We start from the raw sequence: 22,717 nt of genomic DNA on the forward strand, positions 1-22,717 counted from the left end.
TTATTTATTTATAGCTTATTCTTACACAACTCTCTTTACAGATTAACTCACAGCCGAAAAATCGTTAATAAATACAAAATGTCATAAGGAAGCTAAGAAATTTTCTTTCAACTTATTCTTACACATCATTATTTTTATTACAAGCGAACCCACACCCGAAAGCCGAAATTTTGGATGTGAATCCAACTGAGACGTGAACAAGGAAACTTCAACATAATTTGAGAAGTCTGAAGGCAACTGAAAGGTCAAAGATGAAATTAGCATTTGTTCGAGAGGAGAGAGAGAGAGAAGAGAGAGAGAGAGAGAGAGAGAGAGAGAGAGAATCCTATGACAGGAGAGTCCATCAATATTCACTGTTCAAATCAGCATTAATTCATACAATGATATTCTTCCTTTCATATGGACAGAGTATTTTTAATGCAGCAATACTAATGGAAGAATTTCCCGCGAGTGATTCTGAAAAATGGAAGATAATTGATTCAACCTGGCTAAAGCAGAAACTTTTTTTCTCATGATATTTCCTAAAAATTATTTCAAATCTCTCAATAAGTTCAATTCAACAAAACCCAAGAATAAGGTACGTTTAAATTGACATGTAGATCAAAAACGCATTTTCAAACTAACATTTAACTAATCAAATGTAAGTTTAAACCACTAAGTTGTGCAAGTACACGGAAAAAAACCTTAATCTCAAAATAAAAGAAAAAGTACCAGCCACATTCCAAAAATTTATATCACGTATCAATTGACAAATAATAATAAATAATAAAACTTTTATGGTGGTTTCTTGTAGAATTACAAAAATTGCAAGTATATAACTGCTTTCTGTCCACCTAGAACTTCGTGTAAACAAATAAAATAAAGGATATTTTTTACGTCCCTCTCTGGTAAAACAATATTGGTCTCAGAATTACCCATGAAAAATATAAAGATTGAATTAATTAACAAAAAAGACTTACGACAAACGACAATAAACTTTAAAACGTCAACGTGACTTATTAAACCTTAAAGGCATATAATAGGATTTAAAGGGAAAAAAATTCATTCAGACAGGCCGCACTTGAAAACCAAGTGTCACAAACGAATCAACTTCAAAAGGCGACACTTAAATACCAAGTGTCACAAACGAATCAACTCCAAATGGCGACACTTGAAAACCAAATGTCACAAACGAATCAACTTCAACTGACGACACACAAACGAATCAACTCCAAAAGGGGACACTTGGTTTAAGACGGTAGCTCAGATAAACATAACAGAACCGTATCCATGTACTATTAATACGACAATATCTTATTACTGCCATCCAGTTTGTCATGAAGAGAGCTTGGGAAGAAAATTGACTTAGGTAAGAGGACAATCATTTCCAAAACACGCAAAAATGACAAATAATCCACAATATACCAAAAACTACTCACGAACAAAAAGAAACGGCTTACGAACAAAATCACTCAAGCGAAGACACGCAGAAAGAACAAAGGAATATTACACAACAAGTAAAACAGACACACTGACGACAGAAGCGAATAACCGATACAAAATAAAAGGACAATAAAAAGAGAAGCTGCAGAGAATAAGGAAAAAAGGTGTCGGGATCCCTCCTTGTTCGTTCTTCCACCTTGTGGACAGAAACAATAAACATTTCCTGGTCATTCGTGTACAGCCTCTCTCTCTCTCTCTCTCTCTCTATAAGGCAGAAAGTTCTTTGATGTACAGCTATCTAATATACTCCCTTTTCACCTCTCAAAACCTACAAAAAAGGGCCTTGGCGAACGGAAATGTAAAGGCGCATTTACCTCTTAACAGAATATATTAACGATAGGAAAAAATGGCAAAGAATATTTTTCTTTAAATATTGTGTTCCAAGAAGTTGGTACTAAATTATATTAATCACTTTAATTTTTACATACACACATTTTATATATATATGCATATTCATATATTCATATGCTATATACATTTATATATACAGTTTTACATACACATGTGTGTGTATGTGTTTATAAACACATGGAGGCTATTAAAAAAAAATGGACTTCACACAAAACTTTCTCATAAATATTTGGTTTTAAACTTTGAGATTCCTTACACAGGAGTGAAAAATATCTTTGATACATAGTCAGTTCCACCTCATCACACCTAATGCAAAAAAAAAAAAAAAAAAAGCAACAACGCATGAATAAACCGCCCTTTTTGAGCTCTAGGCCTAAAGAACTAGCTGCCAACGGACTGTGGGGGAACTCAATAATGGAGACCGAACCTCGGGACTCATCAACCAGATTGGAGGGCGATGGACACGCCCTCTGTCATCATCATAAACCAGTATTTTGATGATGACAGTGGTATAAATAGTCCTTCGTGTCCAAATATATTCAACTGATGACAACAAACACACCTATGTGTGAATACATACCATACGCACACACACACATATATATATATACTTATTATATGTGTGATGTGTAAATATATTACATATATATATGTGTGTGTGTATGTATAAACAAATTCCTTTTAATTTCAAATGGGGAAGGAGCCAGATGACGCACACGCGTGCGCGTGCAAACACACGCACACACACACGCACACACACACACACATATATATATATATATAAATATATTTATAATATATATATATATATATATATATATATATATATATATATATATAATCTTAAATGCGGGACGGGGCAGACGCCTATGTACTATGTAAGTATATAGTAAATAATATATATATATATATATATATATATATATATATATATATATATATATAAAACTCCTTTTAATCTCACATGAGGGAGTAGGGCACATAGTCCCAGCATCCCATATTTATTCTTTGGGATCAGACTGCTACCCTATGACCTTTCCAATCCTGGCTGAGCCCACCACAACCAAGTAGCTACCAATTACATAAGTCAAAGTTCAAGTCAACTAAAGCACAGAGAACTTCTAACAGAGCGTGTCCTTCTCCATTTAGCCTATCTATTTATCTATCCACCTACGAAACCCGTTGGTAACAATACAAAACAATAACTCTTGAGCATCATGACCCTTCTCTCTGTGACGACGCATAAACACAACCCACTTCAAAACCAACCTGTTCCTAGGCTTAAGTTTTTTTGTATAAGGAGATGATATTACAACCCTAACTACTGGAGATAAGCTGCCAACTAAGCCTACAGAGAACATGTGTCAGCTGTAGGCCTAAAGAGCCTATGCTCCCAACCCACTATCTATACTTTGAGTCTCTCTCTCTCTCTCTCTCTCTCTCTCTCTCTCTCTCTCTCTCTCTTTAACACCGCATACAGCATAAACATCCACACACACACAGCAACAGCAGCAGCAGCAAAAAGCTAAAATCATCAACGTGGACCATCGTACTGTGATTTCTGTCGCGCACATGACAATCAATTCTGCTTCTTTAGTACCCGCCGTGACGTAACGGAGACATCAATGATTGAAAACACGGGAAGAATCGCATACTTTAACAAGATCAAATGAGATCAAACAAATAAAAAGGGAATTACCGCAGGTTCAGTGGGTCACTGTACCTGAAAATTTACTGTTTGATAATAACCAAGGTAGTATATATTTACATATTTAAACAAACAAACAAACAAACACACACACACACACATATATATATATATATATATATATATATATATATATATATATATATATACTACATATATATATATATATATATATACACACTTCCAGATACGAAGAACACGTTGAAATATATCATAGTTTCTTACCTAATAATAGGACACGGAGATTATAAAGAGAAGAATCATTCCACTAAATCGGCACCGTGTATTTAATGTACGATACCTTTAAAACTACGAAACTGGCAATGGCATTAGTGCCTTTTAAAATGATAAATCCTGCATTAAAAAAAATAAAAAAATATATAAACAATTAAATACATAAACGGGAACCTTTTTGGTGTCAGCCCACGTCCCACGAAACTTAAACGAAAGATTGATATGAGCATTAATATAAGCTTTAAAAAAAGCAAAATTTTGTCTGGTTTCAAGCTGGTTTTTAAAACGGGTAAATAATAATAATAATAATAATAATAATAATAATAATAATAATAATAATAATAAAACTGATATCATTATGGCCTGTAGAATCCGTGGGTCGAAAATGAATGATCATTGGTAAGTATAACTGGTCTGGATCGGACTTTGGGGCGAATGAATTAAAGTGGAAAGCTGGTCTGAAGTTAAATAACATTTTATAAATGAAGGCCACCCGAAAGTGACTTACCATTCACTATTCGAAAACTACGAAGAATCACAGTACAACGAATGCCACTGGACCGTGAAGATAACTTATACACTTTAAGGAAGAATATCTATGAAAATTACCCTACATCGATTCGAACTACAAGGTGTGTGTGTGTATAGAGAGAGAGAGAGAGAGAGAGAGAGAGAGAGAGAGAGAGAGAGAGAGAGAGAGAGAGAGAGAGAGAGAGACTTGTATATTATATGGTCGTGAAATACTGAGGAATCTCGAAAATTTTATGGCAACTTAGAACTGAGGAGAGAAGAGAGAGAGAGAGAGAGAGAGAGAGAGAGAGAGAGAGAGAGCACAGCAAAACGAAACCCGACGACATCCCCCCCACCCCGCCCCCCCGGTCTAGTAGCGAACGAACACCTGAAGCAAGCGAGCGTCAATCTAAATTTAAACGGTAATGAACAATAATTGAAGGCTCGTTGCCGTCAATTTACCTCGGGAAAACTTATGAAACAGTTACAGGAAATTTGGGGGTCCATATAGATTTAATAATGAACAATTAAAACCGCATGCAGTGGCAATACAGACTTGCAAAACTAGCGAACATTGCAGGCACATTGGGTGTCAGTTAGGGTCGGCTACGAATGCACTGTTAAAAGGGTTCTTTGGTGTAAATATAATGAACCCCTGGGAGACTATTTCTTTTTATATAAATAAACAAAACCTTTGAAAGATAAGTGGTGTAAATACAATGAACTATTTAGGACGTATATTTTGTAATAAACAATAACCCATTAAAGGCTATTCAATATACATACCTAGGACTAATTAACACTATTAGTCTACATGGAACGAACCATTAAAAACTATTTGGTGTAAACATGGACCGAAAACATTCAACTAATTGGTATCATATCGAGCTTAACAGGAAAGTAAGAAATGAGAAAAATTACGGGCAATAATTCATGATAAATGTACATTAATATGACTGTTATCCTGAATAACTATAAAACAAGAAAAAATATTTTTAATTAGAAATGATTATTCACGTCTTGTAAAGAAATTCTGACGGAAGGTGACTGCCCTTTCATAATTCTCCCCTTCAAAAAATAATAATGATGACAACAGCAAAAATAAAAACACAATAAAATCAGTTTCCTACTAATAAATAAGAAAGCTACAGAACCCTATCATATATATATATATATATATATATATATATATATATATATATATATATATGTAGTGTGTGAGTGAGTATATATACCTTAGCTTCTATATAAATAAAGATTCAATATAATAACATGTATGCACTATGACACATTAAATTACAACGTACACACGAATATTCTTCATAAAATCAAGCGTATACTTATGTGGCACGAACTCCAGGGCAGTAGGTTAAGATATCACTGCTTGGTTAAGGTTACCATAATTTCTCTGGAAATACGGCTTCATGTCTCCCTTCCATCTGTATCCTTCCCTCCCTCGATACTGTCTTCTGTCTTTCCTTCACTCTTTGTCATCTCGGTACTAAAAATCTTACGAGGAAAAAAAAAAAGTAGTACATTTACGAGTTGCGGTTGGGAAGGCATATCTGTGTGTGCGTGCAAGGACCGTAATGATGTTTCGAATACTTTGCTTGGTAGTACTATGCTCTCCGGGCCAGTAGAAAAACAACCAAGCAAAGTTGAAAAACAACCAAGAAAATATCCGAAACATCTTTAAGGCAATTGCACACACACACACACACACACGCACACACAGAGAGAGAGAGAGAGAGAGAGAGAGAGAGAGAGAGAGAGAGAGAGAGAGAGCGTTTCCCAACTTAGCAAGTACCAATACGCCTTGACCCTAGATCTATGCATGCATCCTGTGCATGATCTGTGTGTGTGTGTGGAGAGAGAGAGAGAGAGAGAGAGAGAGAGAGAGAGAGAGAGAGAGAGAGAGAGAGAGAGAGAGAGAGAGCTGACCTAACGATTCTGGCCAACTAAATAAAGGCTTTGTCAGGAATGCCTTCTGAATACCTGCGTACGTCAGTAGAAAAGATGCGATCTCTTTAATTATAATTCTAGATAATGTCAGCATAAACTTCTACGTCAGGGGAATGTCAATTCCCAGGCTATTGTTCAACGTCGGAGACAACATAAGCCTAAGACACCCTGTAATACTAGTTAAAATATCTCAAGGTTCCATAGCAATACGAAAAGTAGGCCTAAAAATGAGAGGCACTCTGAACCCCCCAACCTGCGGCTTAGACCTAGTCACTTCCCCACCTTGGTTATAATTAAGGCCTATTAATGTTCTGATCCTGATTAATTCCTACGATTAATTTCTATTCCCGAGTATCACAGGCTTTCCACTGTACGATGCAAGCTTCTCTCTTATGGCTTAGAGTATCAATTATTTTGAGGGAATTATCATTAACGGGTTTAATAATCAGTAACTCGATTTACGACAGGGTTCATTATTTTAACTATTCTACAAAACGATCGTAGCATTTAAATTCAAGATAACTGGCAGCGATGATACTATAGCCCTACTTCGCATGAGTTTGCAGATAAGAATACACGCTAGTGTTAGCTTCAAGAGAAATGGCAACGAGGACACATATACGCCTAGATCCGAGTGTGTTTGCGGTTATGAAAACATTAACTTTAAGAAAACTAATCCTTCCTCCCATGGTACAAAAAAATCACAGACAAACTTTTAAAAGATACAATGCATAAAGAGCTTTGCAAGAATACCGAAGAAGGAGGAAAGGAGCTCTGTAAAGCTGGGATCATCAGTCCAGACCGGGAGTGAAACCTTGTAAGGGAAGACATACAAAGGACCTGAACCACTTCCACCACGCAACAAATCAAAGGTTGGAACCGCCAAGACATGTAAAAGGTATATATATATGTATATATATATATATATATATATATATATATATATATATATATATATATATATGCAATGCGCGCGCACACACGCACGCACATATTCAATATGTATATAAGTACAATATACGTCTGAAGAGATATATTTTTGGTCTTCTCTCTCGAGATATAATATATAATATATATATATATATATATATATATATATATATATATATATATATATATATATATACATATATATATATATATATATATATATATATATTATTTATACATATATGTATGTATATGTGTGTGTGTGTGTTTGTCTGTGTAGAAACAAAACGTACAATAAGTCTTAAGAGTTACATACTCCGCATTTTTGTTTTTTCTCTTTCAAGTGAAATTAAATTATCAGAAATCATCAATTGATGTAGTTTATCGAAGCTAATTGGGCATTATTCAAATAAGGCTGGTAAGACGAAATAAATTAAGACAAACGTAATTTATGTTACAAAATTCATGTTGTGAATATAAGAAAAACTTTATAAGCCAAGCAGAAAAAATATAACCCAATAAAAACAACTCGTCTCTTATCAATTCACCATTCTGCTCTCGCCTACCTCTCTCTCCCCTCCCACACCAACTTCCCGCCAGCATTCATCCCCCAACCCCACCCCTCCGCCCCCTCACCACCCTTTCGCCACCATCCACGTTCGGTTGACACAACAAATCAACGGGCATAAGCAAAGTTTACAATTCCCTTCGGAAAACTTGCACAAACATTTGCTTCGTCATCTTGCGCCAAGGCAGATGAGAGAGGCCAGGCCAAGTCGAGTACGACCAGTGTTGTTATTCTTGCAATGACACGCCTACCGGCAGGGCAAACAATCGGCGCTATATACGAAGACACCAATACGGGCAACGGGTGGACGAAGGGGGAGAGTGGGAGAGAGGGTCGCACTATAACATGGCCCAGCTGCTGCTGGCGTTCAGGATTCGCAATGCACCGTGAATGGTTTTGTGATTCGAGAGATGTTTTATCTCTCTCTCTCTCTCTCTCTCTCTCTAACAAGATACAGTGCCACTCCTTTGAGATATCACTCTCTCTCTCTCTCTCTCTCTCTCTCTCTCTCTCTCTCTCTCTTAGACAATGTACCCTACCAGTTCTTCAGGAGTTTCCTTCTCTGTAACAATGCATCATGTTGGTTCTTTATGAAATGCTCTCTCCATCTCAATGTACCATGCCAAGTTCTTAAAGAGATATGTTCTTTCTCCCAAACAATGCATTTTGCTTGTTCCTTAACTAAGAATAGGAAGAAGATAGGAAGAGTTGCACAGACCTAAACCTGGTCCGAAACAATTAATGAGGCAACAAATAAGATTTTTATGCGATCTTATATCTCCAGATAGGTGCAATATGCTTCATGAATTCCGAAACACCCAGACATAGGCCACTACACTACAATTCCAAGTAAACAGTAAGTACCTAGTACAGCAGTATGAGATCACTAGATAAAGGGTGGCTTTACCTAAATGAACCTTAACAGGAAGATCGAACGTAACAATCTTCGGAATAGTCTTCGGCCCTCAAGGAATGAAAATCTCAGATTCTGTCACAAGGTATTTATTCTTGCCTTTAACTTTAGTGTAAAATCTTCTCGCCTACCCCGTCATGGTAGTAACACTTGCAATCTTATTCTGTCTTCTATCTTCCACATTTGTAATACGAATGACACAAGGGAGCCGCGTACCATGAAAACATTGCACTCTCTAACAGTAGTTTTTAACTTTCTCGACATACATTCTCGCATGGATACATCCTAAAAACATAGATTTGCCCGAACACGTATGAAACAGAGGCAGATTTGCATAATTCACGCTCACAAATTATCTAGAGAACTTCTTGCCTAAAAAAATGAAAGGAAAAACGAGGGAATAATACCACATGAATGTTATTCAATTTACACCAGTTAATCGCATTATATAAAGTATTCATTCACTAGCAGACATCATAAACAGACTCCATTTTTCTTCCTGACAAGATTTCTCTTCAACCGAAGCACGTTCCAACGGTTCTCAAGTTCCTATGTAATTCCCTAAGTAGGAATCGCATTTGCATACCAATAGATACATTAACTATTCAGTGAGGCCCCAAATGATCGTGAATTTGACGGCAACGAGGAAATAACAATAATCGTACTATTAGCAATCTTGCTACCGCACAACAACCGCTACCGATAGAGAAAGAGATAATAAATTTCGACTATAGACGAAATCCATGGGTGTACTGGCATCTCTGCTGAAAGTAATGTAACCGTGGCAATGAAGTTTCATGTTCACCTGATGCTAACGTTAAGCAACGATAATGATGATGATAAATATAATAACGATAACAACGGGAAGAATCAGAAGTCACTATCAATAAGGAAATATTTATGTGCAAACATTTACAAGGGAAACGCCAAATAGACAATATACAATTGCATAACATGACAGAGAACAATAGCTTCTGATTTCTTTACTACAACGTCAATAGTTACATAGCAACATTACCTTTAGATTCATAACAATAGCAAAAATAATAATAACATCTACAGATTCTATGTAAATATTGTTGTTGTTATTATTATTATTATTCAATAAGAACCCTATCCATGTGGAACAAGCCCACACGGTACACCAGTTTGAAATTTAAGCTTCCAAAGAATACGATGTCCATTCGAAAGAAGTGACAGAAGGTAATGGTAAACATAGAAAGATGGGGTCAGTTAATAGAAAAACAGATTAATAATAGAAAAAAAAAACTCAAAACGTTATTTTCATCGGATAAAAAAACAACGAAATGAGCATATCAGTAACAACCTCCCCATGCCCCCTCAGAAAAAAAAAAAAATAAATAAAAAATAAAAAACATGCAAAACACTGACTGCCCTGTGGCCCTCATTCGAGTGCTACTTAAACCTGGCCCAACAGAGAATACGCTTGAGTGCCAAACGGGAGGGGGACGAATCTTGCCGTCGCATGGAGCGAAGTTTAAAAAAAAAAAAAAAAAAAAAAAAAAAAAAAAAAAAAAAAAAAAAAACGATGCCCGCTTTATAATGATCCAATTCCGTGGTTTACGAGGCATTTAATTAATCTTGATTACCGCTGATTATCTTACAAGGGTTAATTCCGCGTACTTTGTAATTATGGGATTACGGCCACGGGACGAGGGAGGGAAACAACAAGACGGGCGAAGGAAAAGGCGAAGGCGAGACGTAAAAAAGATGATAAAAGAGGGAATAGCCAATATATATAATGAATGGTGAACATAAAAAAAATAGAAAAGATTTGCATTCAGGTAAAATCAAAGCAGGTAAAAGAAATAAATGCCCCCTTCATTATTATAAGAAGTCGGATAAAAGAATGCATCACAAAAGAAATAAAACGAGGACTTCATACACAAAATTATTAAAACACAATACAACTGAAGCCCTACGTCACAACAAAAACAAAGTACTTGGATTGGATTTATTCATTAAAAGATATGGACAGAAGACAAAATAGGCTGGAGGAATAACCAAAGATAGGAAAAATTAAAGCAAAAAACCAGGATACCAAAAATAAAGGACAGTGAAAGGATAATAATATAATGAAAAGACTAGTACAAATGTCCAGTTATATCTGCAAAGAAAAGACACAAGTAAGCTAAACACAGCCAGAGGCGAAAACTAAAATACACAAGTAGATAAACAAAACAAAAGCAACGCCCTTGAATGTTTCAAGTTTACTCAGCAACAACGAAGAGCACCACGACTACTACCACCATCCAATGAACAAAACCTTGAAATTTCTTCACAAACGACTCATCACTCCTGAAAACATTGAAAACTACAAATCACAACTTATTTAGCAATGGCAAACATACAATACGGAGCCCAAGAAACACAACCGAAGCAAACAAACACAACCAAACGTAAACAACACTCAAACGTGGCCTCAAGGCAAACACAAGCATCTAGAGTTGGTGTTGTGACACTTCTATCTCGAAGCAGCGTTAAACTTGTCTCACTCTCTCATACCCGTCTTGGGACTGGGTACTGGTTTGTGTCTGTGCAAGCAGCGGATGCAATTTATGCCTGCAAGCATGCACAAACATATAAAAAATAGATAGATATAAGCTATATTGGTGTTGTTCGAAACAAATATATTAAGCAACATGCGCTTAAAAGATGAAAATATCAAATATAATATCCTATATGCTAGACAACATGATTACACAAACACATCCACACTGCTTATACTTGTATACAGACAAAAATTCACACACACACAAAAAATAATATATATATATATATATTATATAGATATATATATATATATATATATATCACGTGACATGAAAAGGCTCGAACACACCATTACGTTCATTGTTTTGATTTTGAAATTTTAGGAGAAAAAGAAATGAGAGAGGAAAGTGGCACGATACATATAAATCTACAATACTTTAATGAAGAATAATAATGATAAAAAAACATAAAAGCGACAGAAGTGATAATAATCATAATGACAATAATAAATCTGGAGACGGACACAAACACACATCCTTCACCCCCGAAATCCTTTGAGACGTCTTTGGCAAAGGGCCACGATGGCAATCTCCTTTACGCCCCCATCAACCTCCACCTCTTCCCTCCCCTCCCCTCAACCCGGGCCACTTTTATCGCGATGACGTAACACAAAATGGAATCGGGGCCTCCACTAAAGATGTCATGCAATAAATTTCACCTGGAAGACGCATTACAGTTTTGTGGGGAAAACTTATCGCAAGTTCAATTAATATACTGTTATTGGGAGTGGCAGGAAGACACTAAACAATAGGGAATTGGTTCGCCAGAAAAAGAAATGCGGATTAAAGGGTTTTAGACATCTGTCACTGCTATATATTTAAAAATCAACTGGAAATATCATGACTAACAATAACATCCATTAAAAGTCCACTCCCTCCTACAATTTCACTATTATTTAAATATACGAGTGCTGTAGGCCTATATATGTAAATGACATACCTAAACACGGTATATATATATATATATATATATATATATATATATATATATATATGATATATAATATACATAATATATAATATAATATATATATTCAAGAGGTTTATGAAACTAAAAAAAAGGCCTTCAAGCCTTTTGGAGGAAACCACTTGGCAAAGGTATTTCTACTGCTGAATCATAAGTATAAGACCACTCTTGAAATCCATACACTTTGTGATCAGTAGTAATTGCACAATGCACAACACACTAGTAAAAATAAAGCACGAAAAAAATAAATGTTAAATTCAATGAAGCAACGAAAATAATTTAAACATTTGCGCCCTACAAAATTATTAACCAAAAACACAGAATTAAAATACTCATTACGAAAATATTTATAATTCATCCATTAGAAACTCAACTGATGAAAAAAAAAAACTTATATATAACATAAAATTATCAGCCTAAGTTGGTGATAGAGAAATAAATAAAAAAAAGATGGCAGGATTTTGTAAGAAAATATTTACCGATGTCAAGATATCACCAAAGATTCGTGACAACACGAAAAGACATGCAACGATTCTTTGAAACAAAGTGAGATCATTCTTTTATGTGAATATGAAGGTAAACATACACTAACACAGCGATATTCACTGAACAGACTACATATAAGCAATCATGCCATTATCAAATATGAATCTATACAATTCCATCCAGGCTGAATAAATACTCTATTCAATAACTACCTATTTTCATTAAATATTAGTTTTCTTTACAGAGAGAGAGAGAGAGAGAGAGAGAGAAAGAGAGAGAGAGAGAGAGAGAGAGAGAGAGAGAGAGAGAGAGAGAGAGAGAGAGAGAGAGTCTTTTGGAAAGATAAAAAATAAACATTCTTTTCATAACAATTTTCCGAATATTTTCCTTTACAAGACCTGAGAGAGAGAGAGAGAGAGAGAGAGAGAGAGAGAGAGAGAGAGAGAGAAGACTTTTGGAAAGATTATTATAATAAAAATTCTTTGAATCACATAATTTTCAAAATTTCTTCCTTTACAAGACCTCAGAGAGAGAGAGAGAGAGAGAGAGAGAGAGAGAGAGAGAGAGAGAGAGAGAGAGAGAGAGAGACTTTTGGAAAGATTAATAATAAAAATTCTTTTAATCACATAATTTTCAAAATTTCTTCCTTTACAAGACCTCAGAGAGAGAGAGAGAGAGAGAGAGAGAGAGAGAGAGAGAGAGAGAGAGAGAGAGAGATTTGGAAAGATTGCAAATGAAAATTCTTTTAATAACAATTTTCCGAATGTTTTCCTTTACAAGACCTGAGAGAGAGAGAGAGAGAGAGAGAGAGAGAGAGAGAGAGAGAGAGAGGAGAATCCTTAGAAAATACTACAAATATCCCTACTTACCATAACGCAATTAGGTGCTAGTCTTCACCCCGGCTGTTAAGATTATCCCTTGAAGAATCCTATATTGAAACGCGTGTACGACTGACTAGCTTTCATGTCACAGCCAGGTAGGTAGCAGAGAGAGAGAGAGAGAGAGAGAGAGAGAGAGAGAGAGAGAGAGAGAGAGAGAGAGAGAGAGAGAGAGAGAGACTTTTCCAAGGTAAATACTCAGATAATTCACACGAAGCACGTTTAGCTACGTCAGAATCGACAATAGAACAATAGTGGAATTACTATTTCGCGTTAACATAATAATAATATGCATATGGCGCATTTGTATATTTTTATTTAATAAAAAGAAAAACACACTTTCTAGCTCATCATCCTCATCGGCAATAAGCCTAACGACCTACACACTAACTATCAACCGCAAGCAAAATTTCCAACAGATCACACTGTACATTCAAAATAGCCTTCCCGCATCTACCCTTTCCAACCTTCCATTAACGGGCCATTATTTATCCAGTTGACAACGCCAAGTGAAACCCCATCTGCTACTCCAATTATCACTCACTCGCACTCATTATCTCATTACACTTTAAAGGGAGACAAAGAACAGAATAGATGATTCTATGAATAATTCTTCCCTTCGGTTTCTACGAGGTTTTGGAATTCTCCTCGGGCTATTGTTTTCGTTAAATGAAAAGGTGGGACTAAAGCCTCTTGAAGGGCAAGACACTTTTCTTACAAAAGTATGTTCTTTGGGGCCTATTCTCTCTTTCTTTTTTATTTTATCTTTTTATTAATTTTGGGCTAGACATGGTCATTTGGTTGCCCATTCCATCAGCTTCCACTTAAAAAAAAAATAAGACTTTGGTCAAAAGAAGGAAGGCTAGAACAATCATTCTAATACAAATTCTACAAGCAAACAGGGCCAGCTTAAAAATGAAAGTAGACCTATAATTAATACAAATTCTACAGGCGAACAGAAAGGGCAAGACAGGTCCAGCTTAAACACGAAAGTAGGCCTACAATACAAATTCTGCAACCAAACCGAAAAGGTTGACACAAGCAAAGCTGAAAAATGAGAACAGGCATATATTACAAATTCTACGAGCATACAGAAAAGGCAGACATTGGTCCAGCTTTAAAGCAAAAGTAGACTTATAATAAAAATTCTACAAACAACAGAAAAGGTAGACACACGTCCAACTTATGAAAGTAGGCCTACAACACAAATTCTACAAACAGACACAAGCCCAACTGAAAAATGAAAGTAGGCCTATAATACGAACTCTGCAAGCATACTTTATATGCAAAACAGGTCCAGCTTAAAAATGAAAGTGGGCCTGTCTAACAAATTCTACTGCAAACAGAAAAGGCAAACATTGGACCAGCATAAAAATGAAAGTATCCCTAGGTGCAAAATAACAATAAAATAGAAAATGCATAAATGACAAATAGATCTCCAGGTCCTGTGTCCTGCGGGGAGCCTTTGGTGGTGAGGAGCCACTACAGTAGTCTACACAAGCGTGAGAAAATGACACAGGGTTTAAAACGTCCACAGCAATTTACATGCTCGTTTGATCAAGACTACAAATGAACTCCCCAAAACCTACGGAATGCACACTCCAGTTTTCGCAGCAGTTCTCTGACATTCGGTTATGCTACTCTCAGTCATATTTACCAAATCTATTCAACCGCAAAACCACTTCCAGAAGAGGAGATAATTTTTAAACTACACAGTGCAAGCCCATTCTCTCATTCTTTTATATATATATATATATATATATATATATATATAAAAGGGAGAATTTGATTATGTATACACCAACAGATCAAAATAACTGAAAAACAAACTCACGTGATTTTTCGTAAGCACTATTATAATTAAAGGTTCTTTAACATTAATTTGTTGCAAACGTCCAACATAGTCTAAGAGCAAGCCAGTGTACCCTACATAGAAAAAAAAAATACGAATAGGCCTAGCCACTGCTACGCCTATAATGCCAAGAAACTACAATTAGTAATAAAATACACCAGATAATCATCATGTATATATACAGACAAATAAACACAATTACTAATATAGCCATATGACCATAATTTTCAAGTATTGCAGCAATGCTGGGTTTATTTGACGTCTATAAATCCCACAAACCCAGTAAAGAACTTTTCGTCTGGGCTAAATCACGAACAACTCACAATAAATTCCAATTGCACACTCGCACTTGATACTCACAACTGATTTAACACTTCGTAACTGTAATAACATCCAGATCGACAATTTCTATTTTATTCTATTTTCACACGAGAATTATCGGCTCAGAGGAAGACCATCACACTTTCAACGTCTAACCTCTGAGCTCACACTGATCTCGACCAAACTCCAAGATCGCTGCCAAATTTAGGAGACACGTCATACGGCATACTTCGAGTACTTGAATACAATATATTTACTAGACGTTACATAGAAAGACTCATACACATTCATACATGTAAATGAATCTTATGTGCATAGTAACTGACATCAAAGCACCACCATTGACAATGCTGGGGTGAAGATGATTTTGGTCATACGTCTGACAGCGATGCAGAGAGCTCATGGACATGGTGATTCTGGTGAAGCTATCGCCTCTGCCATATGGTAGGCAAGATTACCTTTCCTTCCGCAACTCTACCACCCCTGTTCACTATCTTCATGGGCGCCCACACCAGGATAAACATTAGTGTTCTCTAACCATTAACCCGTTCCCCCAGCCCCCGCCCACCTCCCTCTCTCCCTCTTTCTATACGTTCCACCCCGTTCCTCCACTCCCCTCCCCCTGGTCTATATACCTCACGGCAGTGCCCTTTGGCAAGGCGGAAAGGGGTATATACGGTAGTATACTAGGGGCGGTATGGCGGCGGGCGGGCGTGTAGGTGGGTGACGGGAGGACGCTGGGCGGGTTGGGGCGGACCCTTGCTGTGAGGACTTGTCAACTGTCACACCCGACCCGCCACACACACCCGCCCCGACCACCCTCCTACGGCGACCGCCTCCGTTAAGCGGCCGCTCTGATATAGAGGCAGACGGGACACACACACACACACACACACACACGGGGCGTCCGGAGTGAAGCCAGCTTTAACGGCTGCTGCTGGCTTGGCTCTAACCCCACAATTCCCCCCCCCCCCCTTTCCCCCAACAAAATGCTTCGCCCGCATGCACAGACTAACCAACCAGCAAAGCACAAAAGCTAATTGCGTTACGTAAAATAATAAACGCAATTTACTCTCGGTAAGCGCGATAAAGGACCTAAAAAAAGATGGACACACAGCACACACACACAAATAAACACACACACAAACGCACACAAATCGAGCCACAAACCGACCCAACCATAGCCCAGTCAGCTGTACCGCCATCAAGATAAGACGTGGAGAGAGAGAGAGAGAGAGAGAGAGAGAGAGAGAGAGAGAAAAGCCTATACACCTACTACCCTCCTCACAGGAGGGATCCGCCCCCCCACCCCATGACTATTTTTAACAGGTGCACCATATAATTTCACTGGGCTGCAACCCGCCCAGGTAAGTGGTACATACTATCGCCGTTCACAAAACGCAGGCGACGTGTGTCATTGCGTCATTCACGTCGGGATGCGTCCCTATGTTGTGAATCGACGCACGGACTTCACCATTCTTATTACGACCCTTCTACAAATGACTTCCATTCGCCAGTATTTTGGACGCAGGTGGAGAAAGGGTTGGGGGAGTTTCTAGGGACGAGGGGGGATGGGGGAGGTCCGACGCCACAACTGAACACAAAAGTGGAAAACGTTTATTCCTCCCCCCTCCGCCCCCAACCCACCATGGCTTAGAAGGGACTGTCAAGCATTAAAGCTACGCATGCGCGCGTGTGAGTGTGCGATATGCTTCCTGAGGAGAGAATTGTAAAGTAACGGTTGTACTAATACATACTGATAACAATTCCACATGTTAATGAATCGGGTACTTATATAGATGATCTCTACCTGAAATTATTATTATTATTATCATTATTATTATTATTATTATTATTATTATTACTGCCAGAAACGTTTGGGTGTAACTGCTCATTACAATAACGTTTAATCACGTACATTAAAATTTGTATACTGTATTGTATCTGCACTGTCTATCTATATAAGAACCCGAGTTGAAATAAATGATATTATTATTATTATTATTATTATTATTATTATTATTATTATTAATAATATTAATATTATTATTATTATTATTATTATTATTATTATTATTATTATTATTAATGCTTGGATGTAACCGTTCTTTATAGTCATTTTTTAATTTCATATGTCTAAATCTTGTGTACTATCTTGCGTCTAAATTATCTATTTGTAAATGGCCCTGAGTTGAAATAAAGGACATAATTATTATATTATTATTATTATTATTAAGTGAATATGCAGAAAACCGACTAACCAACGACACGCGATGCACCCAAGGTAATATATAAAGGCGCGTTAGGAGGACCACCCCAAAAAACTCGCGACAAAAATGGAAATGACTTTTGATTAGTTACGTGTGTGGTGGCGTGTATGCCCTTGTCCATCTCCCTTCGCTCGCTCTCTCTCTCACACACACACACACACACACACACACACACACACACGCACGTACAAAAACACACAAGCCGTGGCAGCCTTCACTCTACAGGCATTTGCCTGCAAACAATGGACAAAATATGCAATATGTTTTGTTGTTCATGGTTCGCTCAAAGATATCAATTGTCGCGCTGCCTGGAGTGAGTTGGATGTTGAAAAGATGGACGTTTATTTATATCATCTATATATATATAATATATATATATATATATATATAATATATATATATATATATATATATATATAATATATATATATATATATATACATTAAACGTATATTACTTCATTGTTCATAACATTCAGACTATGATTACGAATTCACTAAACACTTGTTTTGATCCTCCAAGCGATAAACATGTTTACTTAATAATTAATAATAATAATAATAATAATAATAATAATAATAATAATAATAAAATAATAATAAGGCTACATTAGATATATGAGGGAATGCTTAGAATTATTACCATTATCTTATGGACAATAACACTACGATTATAATTCACGTAACATTTGTTTCAACCTCATACGGTAATGAGATTCGAGGTTTAATAATAATAATAATAATAAATAATAATCAATAAAATAATAAAAATAAATATAATAACGTAATAACTAATTAATAACAATAATAAGTAATAATAATAAGTCTTCGTTTCTGTCGACAATGTTTCGACCAGCCCCAATGGTCATCTTCTGGAAGTTAACCATCGAGCTGGTCGAAACAAGTCGACAAAAAGAGTAATAATGAAATAATAATAATAATAATTAAATAAATAAATAAGATTTCATACCAGCCAATCTCAATAATCAAGCTTTAATAAAATAATAATAAGAATAATAATAATAATCAATAAATAACTAATAATTAAAGTGATGGGACCTCCTAAGGGACACGGATGCCAACCCGGAAACCCCACACTATAATACCACCCAGTTCGAATTGGAGACTGTGATAGAGCAAAAAAAAAACAAAAAAAAAAAAATAAATGAAAATAAATAGAAAACAATTAATAATAATAATAATACAATCAATAGTTTCATCCCAAAACCAATCTCATCAATCAAAACTTAATATTTCAATCAAAATAATAATTATGGCTCCGACACCAATGGGGGGGGGGTAATCAATCAATTTTATCTAACGAATTAATCCTCGGCTCAATCATGCCATGACCCCTATTTTTTATGAGTTTGTTCAGAGGGTTACGGGAGTATAATGGGGTTTCCCTGGTCACGGGGGCATCTGAAAGGTGATAAATTACAGAGAAAACAAAAAAACTGCAGTAAAAAACAAAAAAAAAAATATAAAACTGTGAGGGCGGAGGCAAACAATATTTTCGAAGCGGATTCAAGGAGACATTTTTTATTTTTATTGTTACTTCTGGCCAAAATTGGTGCTTGGTGGTGTGTAGTGTGGTGGTGTTGGTTTGTGTTCGTGTGAGAGGCGGGAGGAGAGAGAGAGAGAGAAGAGAGCAAACGGAGGAGAAAGAGAGGAGAGAGACTTCAGACTTGATTTTGCAAAATAATCTTATTGTTATCTTGCATCACAAACGAAAGAAAGAATAAAGAGGAAAAGAGAGACTTATACAGATGTGAGAGAGAGAGAGAGAGAGAGAAAGAGGAGACCGAGAGCGGAGACAGAACATCTTGCCAAGCTGTCCAATCAGAAGAGCATGAGCACAGGCAACATGAGCGCTAACATTGCCAGCCAGCACCTCTCGACCAACAAGGTAGGGCGCAAGGGTTGGTTAAGAAGGTAAGCCAATCAAGTGGAGGAGTTTTTTATCCAGCCATTATTATCGAGCTTAAGATCTACAATTATGGATATTACTGGCGAGTTAATACTAGAGTCATTACCATAATAATCATGCAATCAAGGGCACAAATGGTAATGAAAATGTCTCGGGCCACATTACGCCGCGTCTGTTAATACGATTGCTCGGTGAGTTTGGCGCTGCGGATTGTAAAGGCATCACGGTGAGATTATCATTATTCATGAATTAGATTACTTAATTAATTATTATTATTATTGAACCGGTTGCGGAAAACCAGAGCTGTGAAGCCCGTAAAGGGGGGTAGGGGAATGACCAGTTTTTATTTTTGGCTTTTGCTCGGCTACGAAATGAAGCTTAATTGGAAATTATCGTGCTCTTTGGTAATCGTAAAACCAAGACTTGGGTTCTTAGGCGAGGGAATCATCAGAATAATGTAAACATTCACAGTAATTTCAAGTTGGACCAAACAACCGTTTCACAATATGTTTATTAAACAACACACACACACACTACACAAATAAATTATAATGTATATATAATATATAATATATATATATATAGATATTATATATATAGATATATAATAGAATAATATAGACAACGTTCAATAAGTTCGTTCCTATCAAATGGGTTATCAATCTATGAATAAAATAATAAAAGCCTTTATCTCATAATTACTTTTACACTACGTAACCAAGGAGGAATTTATGCTAAAAAGGAGACTTTCCTAACCGAAAACTTAAATTTTTCATATGACTATTTAATTATTTTAATTATTTTATTATTATTATTAATTTTACTGGATATTGTAACTGACACTGACAATTTTTAATAAAACAAAAATAAAACCGACGTATACCGAAATAAGACGAAAATTCCCCCTAGATTTCCTAAAGTATTTCTTTTGGATAAAAATACTATCCATGCCTTCACGCAGACCAGGCCAAATGGAAAACTAGGATATATACACATAAATCTATATTTGCAATTCCCTGGAGATACTCTACGGTTCCGGATCAAAATGCAGATGTGCAATTTTTTTCCCTATTTTTCCTCTACAACTCTCGTGTTGGGAATCTTAAAAAAAGAAAAAAACCGTTATCAGCACTATGTTTTACTTGTGGATTCATAGGAGAAATGTAAGTCTGACAACAATAACATCAGCTGTGAATAAAGACAACAAAATAGCAAGTCATATTCAGACTAACCTATGTTTGTTATTTCTCATTTTACTATAATATCAGGCATCACTATCGCAGAGCCAAGGTCTTTCTCTGTCTGTGATTTTACAGAATGGCAGCATCTGGATTTCTTCCTTACTTCTTAAAATCTGCTGTCGCTCGGTTATTTGCCTGATAATACTTCAGTCATGAATGAATTTTCCTTCACAAGTCGTTCATGATTTAGTCTTGAAACCACTGAATTTTGAAAATGATCTCAGCAGAAAAGACGGATATTGAAACCTTCTTATGAATTGAATTGAATTGAATATAGACTTCAGGCCAAAGGCTAAGCACCTGGAACCAATGAGATCATTCACCACTGAAGCGGAAATTGACAGCAAAAGGTTTGAAAGGTGTAACAAGAGGACAACCTCGCAGTTCCGAAATGAATCAATTTTGTGTATCATAAGATTAATAAATCCCTACAGGTAATACAGTTTACATACTGATATCAACTGTTCCGAATCAAGATAGTATCCAATTGATAGCAAGCAACCCAAAATATCATGTATATGGCTCACAGATCATTCTTTTATACCCTATCATCAACACACCTATACAATTTGATAAAAGTACCATGAGACTGAAAGATCACGTGTTATGTTGCTTCCATTGAAGGCTACTAACTAATGACTCTACAGTTTTCCTCAATAGCGATAGCAGGGTCAGGGTTAATTTCAAAATGGTAAAGTGAATAAAAAAAAAAAGTAAATAATGATCCGAATAATCGAGTTTCCTGTACAACGTATAATGCTGTATGAAACTCTCAGCCACGCCCCATGAAACTCTCAGCCGCGGCCCATGAAAACTTCAGACACGGCCCGGTGGTGGCCTGTGATGTTGGCTCATATAGCGGTGCCAGACGCACGATCGCGGCTAACTTTAACATTTAAAAAATAAAAACTGCTGAGGTTAGAGGGCTACAATTTGGTATGTTTGATAATTGGAGGGTGGATGATCAACATACCAATTGGCAGACCTCTAGCCTCAGTAGTTTTTAAGATCTGAGGGCGGACAGAGAACTTGCGGACGGATAGACAAATAAATAATCCTCCCAATTGTTTTCTTTTACAGAAACCTAAAAAGAGAGTTTTATAAAGGGGCAGTGACTACAAAACAGTTTTAGCACCTAAATGTGAGAAGACACGAAACATTCTTTCGCACAGAAGTCGAGCTAAAGTAAATGCACGCGTAAATGGCGCCTCTAAAATAGCCGGAACTTTTAATGTCGGGTTACGCTTGGAAAATGCCTCCCAGCGCGACATGATTATAGCCAGTTTCGCTAACCGGCCCCGAAACTGGCGAGTCTAACTGGTGCATTCTTTATCATCACCGTTGTCACTGTAGAAGTCACTGCCATTACTGGAGACCTTTCCAGCGCGTTTGAATTTATCATAAAATCCGAGGAAATAGTTTCACGGGACATGACGCATCTTGCCTCTGATATGTTTAATAGGGGGGGGGAAAAATCATCATTTTTTGCTGCCTCCCAGATTAAGGTAAACAAAAACAGAACCGTTGAATTACTAACGTTCA

General features: G+C 36.4%; 1 protein-coding gene across 2 annotated transcripts in view; it reads right to left on the reverse strand.

The window, feature by feature from the left end:
* LOC135205510 (mucin-5AC-like) overlaps positions 1 to 22,717 on the reverse strand; it is a 477,203-nt gene that overhangs the window by 360,895 nt on the left and 93,591 nt on the right. The window contains exon 1 of one of the 2 annotated variants that reach the window (XM_064236246.1): positions 15,775 to 15,921. The exons of the other annotated variant lie outside the window; for it this stretch is intronic. The gene's annotated coding sequence lies outside the window, so the exon portion shown is untranslated. Of the gene's footprint in view, positions 1 to 15,774; positions 15,922 to 22,717 lie in introns of those variants that run through there. 2 annotated transcript variants of the gene reach the window in all.

This window comes from Macrobrachium nipponense, chromosome 24, assembly GCF_015104395.2.
Source record: "Macrobrachium nipponense isolate FS-2020 chromosome 24, ASM1510439v2, whole genome shotgun sequence".
In the NCBI taxonomy this organism is placed as follows: Eukaryota; Metazoa; Arthropoda; class Malacostraca; order Decapoda; family Palaemonidae; genus Macrobrachium; species Macrobrachium nipponense.